This window comes from Erpetoichthys calabaricus, chromosome 5 (genome assembly GCF_900747795.2).
Source record: "Erpetoichthys calabaricus chromosome 5, fErpCal1.3, whole genome shotgun sequence".
NCBI lineage: Eukaryota > Metazoa > Chordata > Cladistia > Polypteriformes > Polypteridae > Erpetoichthys > Erpetoichthys calabaricus.
In genome coordinates this window covers 186554152-186573264 of record NC_041398.2, presented here as the reverse complement: position 1 = coordinate 186573264, position 19113 = coordinate 186554152, and positions in this window count along the sequence as shown.

Here is a 19113-nt window from a genome sequence, read left to right as displayed (position 1 = left end):
TTCTTTCACAGAATGTGGCAGCATTATGTATTTGAGTTTAAAGTTGATGACAACACTATTTAAAAAGAATTATGCTGATGGGTGATTTGGGGAAAATATTTTTAATATTGAGAAGAGATAAAAAGTTACATTAAATTCTGGCTAATGTTATTATCTACTGTAGCATTTAACATCCTCAAAGGACTAGTCACTACATTTGTGCCCTTGCTTTCAAATAGACACTTCATCTTGAGGCCCAGATTGTTGAAAGGACAGACATTTATTGCCATTATATAATGATTAAGTAAAAAAGTTCCTTGGCACATGATGCAGCCACTGAGTATGGGAAAGTAAAAATAAAATATATTTAAGCAACCAAATTAAATATAGCAATTAATAAAAATTCAGGAAAATCTTTGTGAATAATCTTCCCATTGTGGGATACAGTGGAATAATGAAAGGTTCACAAATCTTAAAAAGAGCATAGCTTCATTTGCTTTTTTGTAGTATTTGTACTTGTGTGGGAAAATAGAGCTCATATTATATTACTGTTGTTCTAGTGGATCGACCAAATACTTCTTATGAAGATGTGCTCTACACTGCAAATATTTTTTTCTAAGTTTCTTGTATTACTTTACATTTAAGTTCAATTTTATTATCAAAACAATTCTTACTTTTATGTCTCCTGTAGACTAGTCACATAATACCAGTAACAAAAATATATAATATAGATAATGTGTGTGTGTGTATATATATATATATATATTGTCACAGGAGGCTGGGGGACAGACCCAGCTGGGATGCCTGGAAGGACCGGGAGGTGGCTTATACGTCTCCCGGGCCACAAGGGGGCAACCACCCTGGATATTGAGGGGACCATGGGAAAGGAGCAAGGAGGCTCAAGCCCATTGGGGCCCATGGCCACCGCCAGGGGGCGCCCCGAGCCTTGTGCAGCCCAGGAAACATGCACTTCCACCACACCTGGGAAAGTGGAGGAAGATCCTTCCAGCGACGCCCGGAGTGCTTCTGGGTACAAGGGCAGCACTTCCGCCACACCAGGAAGTGCTGCCGGAAGAACATCATCAAGCACCTGGAGCACATCCGGGTGGAAATAAAAGGGGCTGCCTCCCTACAATCAGGGAGCTAGAGTCGGGAGAGGACACAGGACGAAGCTCCTGTGAAGAGAGGAAAGGCGGCCCACGGACAGGGAGAGAAAGGCCCGTGTGCAGGGTGATTAGTGCTGGGAGCACTGTGTGCTGTGCAGGACTGTGTTTAATGAATAAACGTGTGCTTTTTATAAAGAAGTGGTGTTTGTCTGGTGGTGTTCGGACCCAGGTCTCACAATATATACACATATATATATATATATTATATATATATATATATATTATATATATATATATGGATGGTAATATATATTTTGTTATAGTTTCTCTGTTTTTGAATCTACTAGTGTGGGTGCTTATGGTCGTTTACTGTTTGTCAGTACAATAAAGGGAAAGATATAACTATGAAGGATGGCTGAAGTTTTTAGTAATTCTGCCTTTCTAAAGCAGAATATGGTAAAGTATGTTGCAGGCCATGGTGTACTGACTCAGAAGAAAGAATGTTTTAAGGAAAATGATCAGGGGCCTCATGTTTCCACGCTCACATCATGATTTATAAAAACTAAACTTGGCGTAAAGCCACGCACATTCTCATGCCATGTCAAATCATTGCATACACAAGTTTTTGGCTCGGTTTTGAAAACTGGTGGCATCCAGTATCAAAGCAGTGCTACTGTTTCTGTTTGGTTTCCATTTATTTTTTAGATTCACATCCCTGATGTGGCTTTCTCAAATACACTGCCATTAACCACATATTGTTTATTAGTTTAAGAAATCTGATTGTAATCAACCTGTAACAATATAATGGTCCACGGAATGGCCAAACTATTCAAAATACCATAGCTGCTTTAGCATTGTTAATCTCAGTGCACCACTCAAATGTATTTTAACCCACTGCATCTGAGTGTGGAATCACAGCTGTACAGATTAGAAAGAGGATAATTGGAATACAGCATCTAGCACACACTGCCTCAGACATGTGCATAGTCCATTTGAACTTCTCCCATATGGCAAATGCTTCAGAGCCTTTTCTTTAGGGACCTCGCGGTTCATAAACAGTTTTATCCCTAGAGCTGTAAACACACTCAATCAGTTCATCAAGTGCTCCCGGTAAAACTGTTTGTACTTATAAGTACAATTACCTCACTGAAAACTTGTATTACAGTTGTAATATTGCACAACCTGAGTCACTTTATGAACCATTTCACTCTCTGCACTACATGTACATGCTTTCATATTGTATACAGTATTTTTCATTTTTTTTTATCGTATTATTATTATTACTTGTATTTTATTATTTTATAGGAAAATAAGTTTATGGAGGATTTGTACACTGAATCTCATTGTACCATACAACAACAATAAAGCAATTCAATTCAATAGAAGAGAGTGCATATTTACAGATGATGTCAACTGGTTTCTAAGTCGATTTAGATTTCCAAGTGCTATCTTCTTGAAGCTCTTGATATCATTTTTAAGATGAAATGCAGTATAATATGTATATTACATTATACAGATACATTTTAACTTCATTTAAATATTGTATAATGTTAATAATTAAACATGAGAGGGTGCGGTGGCTCAGCAGTAGCAATGAGCTGATGCGCCATTCAGGGATTGTTCCTGCCTCGTGCTGTATTCTTGCTGGGACTGGCACAACCCAGGATGGATAGAGGGATGGAATAATTAAATATGTACAACAAAGAAATTTCAGTGTTCCTTAAAAGTTTTGAAGAATTGAAGTTCTAAGCTTACAGATGGCTTGACATTTATTATAAAGCTGATTATGTGGTGATTGGTTACTTGGAAAAAGAAAAGAAAGAAAGAACAGTGAATCGGGGTTAGTACACTTGAAAGAGACAGCACTGCTGGAATAAATTATTTAAACGAGGGTCACACATAGTGCAGCAAGCATCTTGCAGAAAGCAAGAACAGTCTCTGGATGGGGCTCTAGCTTGTCGCTACCACTGCGCCACCATGACCCCACGTTTAATATATGCTTTAATTCCCATCATCATGAAAATGATATCAAGTATACATCTTAGTATTTAATTTGTTCAGAGATCTGAAATATCATGAATGTAATGTATTATGTGTTCTTTTGGCGTAAGAGAAAAGCCCGTTTAAGAAGCACATAGTGATTCACACATATAGAGTACACAGTAGAACACACAGAATATGAAGCATTTAACATGCTACTTTACCTACGATGGGATCTGAGAAACTCTAGTAAATTAAACATTAATTTTAAGATTACGTTTACAATGTTCTACTTTAATGACAAAACAAACTGCTGTAGCAACCGATAATGATGTCTCAAAATGGCATCCCCCACAACTAAATAAAATAGTGTTGTGGTATAACAGTTAAATTATTCAACTTAAACCCTTGCAGATAAAAACAAAGGCCAGAATTGAATTCTTCAGGAAATGAAATTCCAAACAGACACATATTTTGCTCAAAAAGTTTCAGAAAATCCCATAAGAATTTAATGAAAACATCAATCAAAACACAGTTTTTCCTTTGGCTTGTGTTTATTTTCCATTTCATTATTATTATTTTTTGTCATTTTTGAATCACTGTTTTTCATGTGACATCACTACTGTGAGATGGCCCTCAGCCTTTATACTGATGTTGAGGAGATTGTCCCATCAGTAGTGATAGGCATTTTCACTTTACTGAATTGATTCTTTCAAACTAATCATTTAAATTAATTAATTCTTTTGATTGATTTAATTGGTTTGATTCATTTTTAGGTTTAGACAATGGCACATAACTGTATGTAAAGTCCAGAGGAGGTGTGGTCCTCTTCTGATAGCATCACAAATATATAACTTAAAAATTATCATCATGTAAAATATATAATTATTATAACATTGTTCTGTTTCAACACACAAAGCATGACAACAAATTTAAGATGCATAATTAAAATAAACTCTTTCATTACAGAATCATGAGTGAATGAGGATCATCTGATTAATTTGTGGGTAATGATTCATGAATAAGAATCGTGCAAATGGTTCCACGGCAATGATTTATTCACAAATCAAAAAAATGAGACTCGTGCAACTGGTCTTCGGGTAATGATTAATTCATGAATCAAATGAGCGAGAATTATACAACTAGTTTTTTGGTAATGATTTGTCAGCAAATCAAATGAATCAGAATTGTGCAACTCATTCTTAGGTAATGATTCAGTTTGACCTCAAAAGAATCAGATAGTGTTACATGCCCAGTACCAGTGTCTGGTAGTTTGAAACAATGGTTATAAATTAGAATATTAATTTTATAAGGTTCAGTTTCTTGTGACTAATTTGTTGAATGTACAAAGAAACATAAATGTATTCATTTTAGTATTGTTCATATATTCAGTTTGTTATCCATGTATGGTAATTGTATGCTGCATGACAGAATCGTCGGTGACACTTTGTTTGCCAATATTGATATACTTTGAACTCAAATGAATTAAGAGGGAAGACTCATGAATCATGTTTTTTTTAGGTATGCACTTTAAGCATCTAACAGCATCAGTGAAATGAAAGATGCTAATTACGTCATGCAAGGCACACATGCACTTAGCACTCCCATTGAGCTCCACAGAATCGATTCATTCATGCTCGTGAATCAATTCTTATGAATCACTGAAAAGAGTTGTTCATATAGAATGAATCATTCAAAACTTGTCCATCACTGCTCAGCAGAGGTTTTGTCATGAATATCTTAGTAAGTCCCGAAACACCCAGACAATTGGAAGAATACATCAACTTTAAGGTGTAGAATTTAAGGGCAGATAAAGATTCTTTATAAATAAAAAAAAATACAAAAATGCTCTTCTAACAAATAGCCCCAAGAAGCACAAAAGGCATAGCTGGCGTTGCCTGAACAGCAATCAAAGTCCAAAAGACGGACATCCAATAAGAACGGTCAAAAACAGAGCATGAAGGTCAAAATCTGGGAAATCACAAAAACACATAATCAATAGAGCTCACTAAAACCGCCAAGCACATTCAAATGAACCACACTACATTTTGCATTACATTTACTTATTTGTCTGATGTCTCTATTCAATGTGAATTACAAAATTTATTATAAAATTAATTACATTTCTTTGTGTTTCTCAATTGGAATACTGGCAGGTCAAGAGACTTGCTAACGGTCACACAGTGTCAGTACTGAGATTTGAATCCACCACCTCAGCGTTTGGTGTCCAAAGCCTTAATCACTATGCCACACTGCTTCCACCAGACCAGTGGGTCTCCTCTGCCTGAATTGGGCTGGAGGTGTTTCCACACAGAGACCAACCAGTGGCCCCGCCTCTTGGGGGGCCACCCACAAAGCACAAGGGAAATAATAGAACATGTAACCACAAGTAGAAGCTACATTACTCAATTATTAAATGTTATAAACACATCATAAATACATATGCTAAACATATGAAACACACTTTCAATTACACAAAGAAGACATAAGAAAGGAGCTTAAATGAACAACAAAGAAAACAATCGGACAAAACCATGACAGAGGCTGGTGGTGTGAAGATCATAATAGTACTATATTGGCATTTCTGGATATTGAGAAATGTTGCTTCTGTTCTTTGGATTTATTAGATTACAAATTTCAGCTTGCTTGCTTTAGACTGTTTTTTTAAGGTAGATCCTTTCTGCCTTTTGTCTTTTCATCGTGTGTCTTTCATTTTTGATTAACTTAATATTTTTTTTATATTTGAGGAATATTTCTCTGCTTTATCTTTTCAAGTCAAGGATTTTTTTGTATGTTTTGAATGTTTAAAGCATTTTTGAACTTGAATACCCTGGGCCCCAAATTTGGGCCTTGAAGCCTTCCTCTTGAGTTTGGGGTCTGATTGCCTGGAGAGGCTTATTTGGTAGACTAGTGAGGATCTAGCCTGGTATTTCTGTGTATTTTGGGTCTGCACCCCGTTTATTTCTATTTTGAGCTGTAAAATCCAACAGCATGTGGTATGTCTGTCCAGAACAGAAGGGAGTTATTTGTCAGTAATATTCTTTGATGACTACAACACTCTATTCAGGGCTTTGATGTCCTTAGCCATACCTTGATGTAATGCAGCCAGTAAAGACAGATTCCACCAAAACCTGTAGATGATGGAGAGCAATCCAGTGTGTCCATGTAAATCCATAATCTCCTACTCTACCTTAGACAACTGCCAAAATAATGTCTGCTATTGTTGATCTTCATTGATTTTAAAGGTTTGTAGTTCATCTTGAATGTGCCTTACCAAACGCTTCTTTAAAGGCCACGGCAAAGGTAGTCCAGGACACTCAATAGAATATCATGTTTTAGGACATCTAGAAAATCACACAATATTTGTAATATTCTTAATCAAAAAGAATTTGCGTTCTAACCTTTTATTTATTGCTTTAGTGTATTTAGTAGCAGTCCATTGAAGCATAGTACTGGCTAATATTTAACTGTGAAAATATATGGCATATGTTAACTAAGTAAAGTACTTCTTATTGTAGTTTTATGCAATGTCTTCTATTTTAAAACTGCATGGCAACCTGTAATCTATTCACTGTATTCACTTAAACAGAGACAAGATATAGACACTATTACAGAGTGTGATGGTTAATGTCTTGAAACGTTAAGAATAGGATGATAGTTAGCCCTGCGGCATATGTTAGATCACATAGAAAAATGTATGAAGAAACACTGACTCAGTCTGTGTAGCAAGCTTTAAGTTATGGAGCATAAGCAAGTGTATATGTGACTACTAAACAACAAGCTCATGGTAACATTGTTTTCCACAATTCCTGATGCTTCCTTGCTTTTTTGGATTTGTCACAGCTTTAAGGCTACCTCTGTGAATAAAATGTATTGTGATTATTTAAAGCAGAAAATTTTAAACTCTTCTTCATGAAACTCCTGCTCAGTCTAGAGTTTCTGTCTCTAAAATTAAAAAAGACTTATAATTATATGTGTATTTTTTCTTTTTTTTTTAAAAAAAAGCATACCAAAAGTGTTTTTAAAAATATAAAGCAAAGTAAGTCGTTATTTTTAACTCTTGTTTTCTCCCCAAGCAAAACTGGAGTGGCTGGCAAATAGCTTTTATTCAGAACAATTCAAATGTGCACACATATGTACTGTATATATCTCTTAACGATAGTTTGCTATTTTACCTAAAATATTTCAGTCTATCAGAAATCAGGTGAGCCATTTTTCTGAGTGACAAATGTGAATTATATAAATAGATACTAGACATAATCACTGTCAAAAACACAAGCAGGGGGCGAAAACAGGAAATTCTTCCAAATCTAATAAGGCTTTTTCTTCACGCAGCTGGTTAAATGGTGCTACAGACTACAAACATCAAATGCTGCCATCCAAAGGAAGTAGTGGGTAGACAAAAGCTACAAAGCTACACAAGGAAGCCAAGCCTGTATATGTTTTTTTGTGTCCAGGTTTTTATGGCTTGTATGTTTGCTGCCCAGTAATAAAACTGAAAATTAGGTAAAGCCATGCCGCCTTCTGCCTGAGGTCTTTGTAGGGTCGCTCTTCGGAGACGTGGGTGTTTTGAGTTCCAAATGAATGAGGTTATTGTTGAATCTAATTGCTTAAAAAACGATTTATTGATATATATTGGAATGTTTTGAAATAAAGAGAAGTTTAGGAAGGATATTCATCTTAACAATGTTAATTCTTCCGGCTAGAGTGATATGAAGGGTTGACCGTCTATGCAAGTCTTGCTTAATTTTTTCCATACAGACGGCAAAATTTTGTTGATAAAGAGCTTTATGTTTACTTGTGATATTTACCCCTAGGTATTTAAACTGATCTGCTATGGTAAAAGGTAGGGTGTCCAATCTAATATTATATGCTTGTGAATTCACTGGAAAGAGTATACTTTTATTCAGATTAATTCTAAGACCAGATATCTTTTGAAATTCTGTTAGTGCTGTTAAAACTGCAGGCACAGTGTTTTCTGGGTCTGATATATATAAAACCATATCATCTGCATATAGAGAAATTTTCTGTTCCAGTCCTTCTCTGATAATCCCCTTTATCTGATAAGAATTTCGACAGTGAACCGCCAGTGGTTCAATGGCGATTGCAAACAGCAGTGGTGACAAGGGACATCCTTGTCTGGTACCACGTTTCAGCTTAAAGTAGTCTGAACAAATGTTGTTAATACAAACTGAAGCTTCTGGATTGGTATACTGTAGTTTGATCCATGTGCAAATATTCGGGCCAAACCCAAATTTCTCCAATGCAGTGAAAAGGTAGTTCCATTCAATCATATCAAATGCTTTTTCTGCGTCTAATGATAGTACTATATCTGGGGTGTTTGATTTTGCTGGTGAATATATAACATAAAACAAGCGTCACAGATTGGAAGATAGGTGTCGGCCTTTAATAAATCCAGTTTGATCCTGTGATATTACCGAGGGCAGCACTTTCTCCGTCCTTCTAGCTATAATTTTTGAGAGTATCTTAACATCATTATTCAGCAGTGAAATTGGTCTGTATGATGCACATTGTAACAAGTCCTTATTTTGTTTAGGAAAGACGGTGATTAATGCTTGACGAAATGTTTGAGGTGGTATTTGGTTGTCTCTAGCTTCTGTAAATGTTGCCAATAAGAGGGGAGCTAGCTAAGTGGAGAATTTCTTATAAAATTCTATGGGGTAACCATCAGGGCCTGCTGATTTCCCGCTTTGAAGTGACTTTATAGCATCTAGTAATTCTGTTAGCGTCAAAGGTTTATCCATTTCCTCAGCACTTAAAGCATCTATTTGTGGTGTCTGTAATGTATCCAGAAATGCATTAGATTGTGTGTTGTCTTCTTTGAACTCAGTAGAATATAAGGATTTATAATAATCTCTAAATGCGTGCATTATATTTTTATGGTCAATGATTTCTTCTCCATTCGTGTTGGTGATTACTGGTATTGCATTGCGAACTTCTTGTTTGTGAATTTGTTGAGCTAAAAGTTTATTAGCTTTTTCTCCGTGTTCATAGTAATGATGTCTTGACATAAATAAGTTGTTCAGTTTCTTTAGTTGTTAAGATGTTAAGTTCTGTATGCAGGGCCTGCCTTTTCCCGTGAAGAGCTTCACTTGGACGCCTGGCTTGTTCTTCATCTATTCTAGTAATTTCGCTTCTTATCTCTTAACACTTTGTTGGTTTCTAATTTATTTCTGTGGGAAAGATATGAAATAATCTGTCCTCTTAAGAAGGCCTTTAGAGTTTCCCAGAGTGTTTTTCCAGAAACCTCTGTTGGCGTGTTTGTCTCTAGGAAGAAGCTGGTTTGTTTGGATATAAATTCTGTGCAGTTCTCGTCTGTCAATAGAAGAGGGTTAAGACGCCATCTGCGAGGTGAGTGTGAGGGGCTTAATGATTTTAGCTCCAAGACTAGAGGGGCATAGTCGGAGATAACAATTGTGTCGTACTTGCACGATTTAATCATAGGCAGGAAATTATTATCTATAAAAAAATAATCAATTCTTGAGTAACTATAATGCACTGGTGAGTAGAACGAAAGTGTTCTTGAGTTTGGGTTAAGAAACCTCCAGGGGTCTAATAAGTTGTGGTCATTTAAAAACTGTGTAATTGTCTTTGCAGTGTTAGATGTCGTCCCCCCTGTCACAGGAGTCCAATCTAAGAGTGGATTTAAAACACAATTAAAGTCCCCAGCCATTATAATTTTATGAGTGTTCACATTGGGAATGGATGCAAATAGATTTTGCATGAACTCCTTATCATCGAAATTGGGTGCATAAACATTTATCAAAATCATTTTACTGTTAAATAAGTTGCCCATGACCATCATATATCTTCTTTCAGGGTCCGATACTACATCTGATGCTACAAATGGAACTGTTCTGTGTATGAGAATTCCCACTCCTCTAGTTTTCTTTATAAAGCTAGAATGGAACATTTGGCCAGTCCGGTCTTTTTGTAGTCTGAACTGATCCTTGCTTAGTAAGTGGGTCTCCTGTAAAAATACTATTTTAGTGTTTAAGCCTGTTAGGTGAGGGCATACTTTCTTTCTCTTTAATTCGTGATTCAGGCCTTTAACATTCCAGCTCACAAAGTTAACTGTCACATCATGGAGACATTGATTCTGAGTTTTTAATGTCATTTTATAGTCTTAACTGGTAGTGAGGCAGTTTTAATCTTAATTTCAAAATTCCCCATGAGTTATCTCATTTTAGCCTATTGTTGCATTGATATTTATAGTTATAAGGATTAGAAGAATAGATTAGATATAGTCTGCTCTCCTTTTCTCCCCCCTTTATCCCCCCACCCTCCCATTTTGCCTCCCCACATGAGGCTTGATCCCACTTCGCGATGTCCCGGTTCTCTGACATACAAAGAGACAGAGCACGTCCAAAACAAAACAAACCCCACCCCGCAGCGGCGTTAGAGAATTAAAACTAAGAGATATCTATCCATCCATCCATCCATCCTTCCATTTTCCAACCCGCTGAATCCAAACACAGGGTCACGGGGGTCTGCTGGAGCCAATCCCAGCCAACACAGGGCACAAGGCAGGAACCAATCCCGGGCAGGGTGCCAACCCACCGCAGCAAAGAGATATCTATTGCAGCTGAATTCTAAATACTATCTGCCAAAAATATAATCATTAACAGTCTTTAAGCTTAAAATAATCTTCAGCAATTTTAAGATATTAAGATAATAAAAGAATGAACCCTGGGAATGATTTTAAAAAGTAGTCTCGGATAAACATAGTAAGTCCTAAAGTAATAGTATAATGTAATAATATAAATGTAATAGTAATGTTATAGTAGAAATAGCAATAATCCAAGAGTATGATGTTAAACTGTCTACTTTAAGGTAGTAAAAGCAAAAAAAAACAAAAACAAACCCTACTTTAATTACTTCCACACTTCTACACTCACGTCTATAACTATAATTAAGACATAAACGTATAATGTCCAAGTAAATAAAAGGATGTATAATTATAATACCAGTCTCTTTAAAAGTGGATCTGACAGCAGATGATAGGTCCTTCCCATGTCTTGACAGAATACGGCTCCTTATTAACTTTCAAAAGAGTGTCGGAAACAGCTTCTTTAGTTCCTTTTCAGCTTCCTCCTTGCTTGAAAATACATAATATTGGTCTTGAACTTCCACTTTCAGTTTGGCGGGATACAAGACGCTGTATTTGATATCGGCTTTCTGTGGCAACTTTTTAATGTTAAAGTAGGCTGCGCGTTTTGTAGCTGTTAATGGTGAGAAGTCGGGGAAAATACGAATAAGATTGTTTTCAAATATAATCTCTTGCTTGTGTCTGAAAAGTGCCATCACATCAAGCTTACATCGTAATCGCTCGAAGCGGACAATAAAAGACCTAGGTTTAAAGGTGCTTGATCTGTATATGCGATAAGCTGCTGCAACCTCAGTGTCGAGTTTAAAATCATCTCCAATTATTTTAGAGAGTAATTCTACTGCAAATTTCACTGGGCTTGAGCTTTCTTGTTCCTCAGGTATACCCTCAATTCTTATATTATTTCTTCTGCACCCATCTTCCAGGGCCGCAAGTCTGTCTACGAGTTTTTTGCATTTGGAATTCGCAGCTGTAGCTTTTTCATCGCCGTTAGACGCCAATTGTTCCGCTGTTTCAACTCGAGCCGTGAATGCCTGCTTAACGTCATCCAGCTGATCTGTAACATCATTAATCTGGTCAGCAAGTATTTTCAGTTTGGATCTATTTTCTTCGATGTGTTCCTCTAATTTCTCCAACGTGCTTTTAAAGTTCACGTCAAAACGTTTAAATAGACGTGTTTCCCGGTCTTTGTTATTCTTTTTAAGCTCGATGCTATCCTTCTTAAGCTCGTTCTTAAGCTCAATGTTAGCTTTCTTAAGCTCATTCTTGTTATCCTTCTTAAGCTCATTTATGGCCGTAGCCATGGCGGCAGCCAGTGTAGCAATCATCTCTTTCAGTTTGGACAGTTCGCTTCGGATTTCGTGCTCCGCGAGTGGAAATGCAGCTCCTGTTACAGCAGGTGCTGTGGGCTCGCGATGAGTAGATGAGAGCACATCCTGCAGGGCCTTTTCTAGTCTCGGATGAACCTCAGAAATCGGCGATCCATCACGACCTGTATCACTTGCACCTTCGCTCCCATTTTCACTCTCGACTGGAGACGATACAATGGAGCGGGGTCCTAGGAAATCTGCGCATTCGTCTGCCTGTTCTAGATCAGTCTCTGAGAGGCCATACCTTGCACTCGGGCCAGATTTTGAACTCATACAGTGCCAATTGTCATACTTTCAAGAGAACAAGTAATCTGTTCACTTGAAGTTCTTCTTCACCTTTAAGTGTACAATGAATTATCTATACCCTGTACTATCTTGATCTGGAAAAGATCAAGCTCCAACTTCAGATAAGTTAGGTATTTTTCAAATCAAACTTATTTGTTCACAATCATGGCATATATTAATTTGCCACATACTATAAAAGTGTGTTCTAAAGGGAAGCATTTTTTATAAATTAAAAAAAAACATACCTTGCCTGTTCTTTTGTTTTATAATGGAGGCAATTCAACTGGGGTCCAAATGTAAAAAACAAAAACATAAAACTTACTGAATATATCAACTTTAAAGCAGCAAAGGTTTTGATTTAAGAAAGTATGCCTTCTGGGTTTCTGAGTCATGCTTGTGGTAGCAAAAGTATACTGTAAGTAATACATTTTATCATAGATTGTTGGTACTATTTTATGAGGTAAGGATGCGTTTCACTTGTCTTCTCACCGCAGCCATTGTAGGTACAGTTTTGACATTTACACAGAGTGCAAATTTATGTAGCTTCAGGTTACATATTACCCTAATCTTGTCTCTGTGGTTCTGTTTCTGCAACAGTTATATTCTGCCTTGACTTGTAGCAAAAATATAGTCTACAACATAGAAATTAATCCTACAGTAACAACAGCAATAATTATTATGACACAGATGTGTCAACATAACCTTAAGTGATCAATAAAGCAGTATAACTGATAGGCCTTCAATCCATTGCTAAACACTGATTTAATTCAAAGCATAAGCATATTTTAAATGCATTTACAATAAAACATACATTAAAACTCCAAAAAATATTGTACTCCATTGTGCATTATCATTTATGACTTGAACCATTACACTCTTTGCTACTGGCACGCCAAAAAAGTTATCCATAGTCAGTTGCTAGAAAAAAACAGCTATGATGCTGTGCACTGATTGGCTGGTGATATTGAATTCTTTGCATATTGTGACAAGGATATGTAAACAGGATCCTGAGTAAATGTTTAAAGATACTGATTATATTTTGATTTTGTTGAATTTTGTGATTAAATTAGTACAGTCAGTTTTGTTAAGAGATAATTTATATCTTTATGATTTATGGGGTTGAATAGTAATATTATAATTTTACTGCTGCCATCACAATAAGCATAGACAGTCCTCCAAGCTTAAATTTGTGTAGATGGCTTTTAAAGCGCAAATTTAATTTTCACTCATTTTGGAGAAATGTAAAAAAAAAAGGCTACTAGTATAGCCCATTTGCTATGTGCTTTCTGTAATACCTCAAGTATGTTTTTTTATTTCTAAATGAATCTTATAGTCAGAAGTTTCTGTAATCAAAATGTCCCCCTCAACATTCTGATATTATCAATCTGCTATTTTTCATTAAACTTGTCCACATTATGTAATGACTCCTTTCTCAACTCTTTCACTGTCTTAAGTACAGATTTCACAAAGATGATTCCACTCTAAGCATCTTTTGGTATTTAGGAGTTGACAACATCACAGATGTCCTGCTCTGTAAGCAATCTGAAGTCAACATATTAGCAATCAACTATGTAGCTGGTATTTTTTGGTGTCTATTAAGTTGCTTCTGTCTGATTATTTTTTAATTAGCTTTGCAGATTCAGGGTAGATAGTGATACAAAGTAATATCAGATTTGGATCACTTGCAAAGTTAATTTTAATAGTCAATCACAAAAATTAGATATGAGCCAAAAATTGGAATCAAATCACTTTTATCTTTTGTCTGAATGTAGCCTTTGGGGCCTGTAGCAACAGAAAGACTTAAACACACCTTTCAACTATTTTTTACCATGGCAAATTTTTCTAGGATTGCTCCAGGATTGATATACAGTTCCCATGTATTAGGACATCCTTGCAGACCCATGTGCAATGCACCCTCTGGATTCCCTCCCTACTGGTGCTCCTGGCTGCAAAGAAAAATGATCAGCAAGGGCAAAGCACAAAGCCTGGCAACTTTTAAAATGGCTGAATACTATAAAAAATAATTAGATTTTGCTTGTTCCCTTCCTAAAATGACATACATACACTGTTTTGAAATACATGTGCAATCTTAAGATGCAAATCAGTATTTGATAATGCTTAAAAATTGACAAATTCAGCAATTTTAATCTTTAAGTCTTCATGTTTGGATCCCAGACTCATCACATCCATTTGAAAATGTAAGAAGAGGTTACGTATCTTTTTAACTTATAAAAGAAAAGTGCTTCACTTTTGATCACAACTTTATGTGGCAAATCATTATATACCAATTTTGTTAAGAAATAAACTCAACTTGAGAAAAAAAAAACAAACTTATCCTTTATCTCTTTAACACTAGAATTACCAGAGTCTACGAAAAAACTCGTAGATCCGGCCCACCTTAAAACCGTTCTCACCTCTCTTTTGTCTTCTAAATGTGCCAATTAAGACGAGCAGCAAGCAGCCGGCTATTCCATCCCCCACTGCCGCAGAACGTTCACTAAGTTCTCCCAGCTCATGCCTTGTTTGATTATCTGGGAGTGACTGAAGTGCTGGAGTTTTAGAGTGGAAATAATAGATTGCTATTTGGAACACACGCATTTCATGTGTGTTCCATTTTTACAGTAATCTGTGTAAACACATTTTTAAAACAGAAACGTTTTTCATATTTTAGTCGTAAATGACAAAATGTAGGCATAAACTATATAATGTATGAAGCCTGAAGTCCAAAGATCAAGTAAACACTTTCACAAAAGATTCAAGGAGTAGACAACAGCTTCATTGGCATAGCGGTAAGATTTGCTGACTTGTAATCAAGAGTTCCCGGTTCGATCCCCACTGACTCCTATATTTGCTGTTTTCAGTAGTGAGCTACTCCTTTTGTTAATATTATACAGTACACACATACATTTGGTTTGTGTCTGTAACAGACGGTGTGCATTTATAGGACTTGTAAAAGTTACCTTTTTTAACTTTTATTCTTTCTAAATCACAATCATGATACATACTACCACCAACCCAGGGATCTGACGCTGTTATTTTTCATTTGAAACGGAATAACTGTAGATATGAGTGGTGTTTTGAGACAATGGAACTAGACATTCTCTCATCTGGAGGGATAAAAGCTGACACACAAACGCTGGTGAATCTGCCTTCTTCGTATCTTACCGTCACTTGATTTTTTTTTTTATTCAGTTTTATTGAGTGTTCCTGCTCATGCTGAATTAGTATGCACCTTATGGTGTATGATGTCAAAAAAAAAAAAAAAAAAACACAGACGTAGGTATAAATGATATTTGGAATTATTCGTTTTATGACCTGTATAGTACATTTCGGAAAACTTTGTGGCACGGATGCAACATTATTTGTATTATTCATATTCATTCGCATAACATCTTGTGGTTTGTAATCAGTGACTGCGTGTTTTTTTCCCCTGATCTTGCCAGTCCCCACATGTTGCTGTATGCTGTTTCTTTTGTACTTCAGGACATGCAGAGGATAGAATAGTACAGAGCAGTAAGTTCAGCGCTATATGCAATCATCAGATTCAAATGTTAACTGTTCACACACACGCAAGGATCATCTTTCCTACATTTACGACATGTGTACCTCTTACAATGTACACACTTCTCTCTATGCTGTGGTTCCTATTACACACCTGAAAGAAAGACACTATATGTGAAAACGTCATCGCACTAATGCAATATTATTTGAAAATGAACAGCATCAGATTGGGTGCGGATTTATGTTGGCGCTATTACTGAAACAAAAAAAAGATCAACATGTGCGTTGATCCTGCAGCACTAAATAAGCTCACGCGCTCTAATATCTCCCCCTTCCCCCCCACCCCCGATCTGACTCTAAGAAACAGCGCAAGTACAGACGCAAACCAAGTGTGATCAAGAGTCCCTGGTTCGATCCCCACTCACTCCTATATTTGCTGTTTTCAGTAGTAAGCTGCTCTTTTTGTTAATATTATACAGTACACACATACACTTGGTTTGAGTCTGTACTTGCGCTGTTACTTAGAGTCAGATCGGGGGGGGGGGGGGGGGGGGGGTGGGGGGGGGGGGGGGGTTGATGTTAGAGCACGTGAGCTTATTCAGTGCAGCAGAATCAACACACATATTGATCTTTTTTTTTTTCTTTCAGTACATGTGCCTTCCCTGTTTATTTATATATCTAGTGACTTTTCTGCCTGTCTGTCTCTCTGTTACGCAGTGCTCTGTCTGTTTGTGTGTTATGGATCTTAAAAATAACAGTTAAAAGGACACTTGTTCATGTTAATTGCAGTCTCAATAGTTAAAAAATATTTTAAAAGGAGCATCCCACATGAAAATATAACAATCTCATTAACTGACAGTACATACAGTACCAATTTATACATTTTATGTCCGTTTGAGGTTAAAAAGAAAAAAAAAAGAACACTTTCTCCTCAACAGGGAATCGAACTCAGATCTCTGATGGACAGTAAACCTACAATGCTCTGAGACAGCAGATCTTACCACTACGCCACTGAAGCTGTTGTACTGTTCTTGAACATTTTGTAAAAGTGTTTATTTGATGTTTGGACTTCATGCTGCTTCATACATTCTATAGTTTATGCCTACATTTTGTAACATTTATTACTAAAATATGAAAAAGTTTCTGTTTTAACAATGTGTTTACACAGATTATTGTAGAAACGGAACACACATGAAATGCGTGTGTTCCAAATAACGATCTATTATTTCCACTCTAAAACTCCACTTCACTCCCAGATAATCAATCAAGGCATGAGCTAGGAGATGCTCGTGCACGTTCTAAGTCGGTGGGGGGATGGAATAGCCGGCTGATTGCAGCTTGTTTTTATTGGCACATATAGAGGACAAAGGACGCTGGTGGAGAGGTGCGAATGGTTTTAAGGTGGGCCGGATCTACAAGTTTTTTCGTAGACTCTGGTAATTCTAGTGTTAATGTCTAAAGCACACTATGAGAACATGTATTAATCCATTCTCCCTTGTGCACTATATTTAAGTATCAGCCCTCAATGATACATTTTCTTTTACCTAATCTCTGGCCTTTTCCAAATAGAGCCATTTTTCTATTTTGGAACTTTTTTTCAAAACATTGCAATATCAAAATATAAAAGGAAAAGAATGCATAGGTTAAGAGACTGGCAAAGTTCAGTTTAACAAGATATTTTTTCTTTTCTCAATATAGTTAAATTAGTCCAAAATGTCATCGCCTAAATGCAGTTTTCCATTAGATCTGAGTTATGAGATGAATTATTAAGGGGTATGATAAAAGATACTGAGCAGACCTTTCCTGCTTTTAAAATTACAGAATACAAGTAGGTCTAGATTACATGGAATACGATACTGTATATGTGGGATACAATAAAATAACCCCATTGATGGGTCATGTAACATTTTATGTTATGTAATGTCTGAAATCCCCTTAACAGAAATATTTAGTTGTAGGTCATATTTTATATTCTTAATTTAATGACGTTATGTGTAAATATTTTATATTGTGATTTGTCCACAATGTATTAAATGAAGGTAGATAATACACTCTCATATATCAATCTATATTATCTAAAATGTCACATGGATTTCTAATGTCTGGACTATTTAGAGAAAAACATAAAATTATTTTAACATTTTAAAGAAATAACTTAAACATTTCTTTAACAGAGTTATGTTTCTGATTTAACAAATTGTGCTTTTGTATTTATTATCAACAGATATAATATTGTGATACCAACATATAATCATCATTATCATTTTCTTTCCACTAGCAACAATACATCATTCTGACTTAATATCAAGTATATGAACACAGCTATGGTTTTGCAAATTACAGGGACTGAATGGCAAACTCTAAGTAACAAATTAATAGATATATTCATTTCTTTTAATTAATAACAAACTGACTTTGTATTTGACATTGAAATTGGATATACAGTATTAGGAATGTTTTTAATGTTATAAGATAAGTATTTTCAAAAGAAGAAAAGAATTACTTATTTTCCTTAGAGCTAATTCACTCCACTATTAGACTTACCACTACATGTCACTCCCAGGCCTGGCTCCAGGAGTATGTCCATTTGTTCTGGGTGAGGTTCTATTTGATTTATTTGGAAATAACTTAATTGTTCTTTGTTTGGTTCTTCCTCTTAGACCAATCTGCCATGGTAAGTCCCCAGGCAATTTAAAAACAGTGTTTTGAATAGCTATTTATAGCTTATCACATTCAGATAAATAGCTACAGTTGCGTTTACCTGTTCTTTTAGGACTCCAGGCAGAGAGAATACAGCGATGGGGGAAGTCACACCGGTGTTTGATGTCTCCTTACGAGTTGCACAACTGATTTGGAGGTGTACAGCTCAGATGGCTTCTCCAGGCTCGAACCGGCACTATGCCAAATAAAATGTGTCCGATGCCACTATATTACATTCAGGCACACTCTTTTAAGTTGAGGCATCCCTGTTGGCAAAGTGCACCACTGAAGCCACAGTGTACATGGAAAGGTGGAAGTTTGAAATAGGCGAAACTGCACCTGATCAGAGGAGGATGTAGGGTATGTGACCTAACTCTACTATCAAAGGATCCCAGAAGACTTGAATAATGATTGGCTAGGCAAAAGGGCTAGCTGTATAAAAATCCAGAACAATAGGGGTCTTCTTTTGATTGGACTTTGGGCTAGAGAGAGAGAGGGAGAGAGACAGAGCTTCTTTACTTCTGAGTTGATGGGTCAGAGTGCATAAGTTTGTATATACAGTATT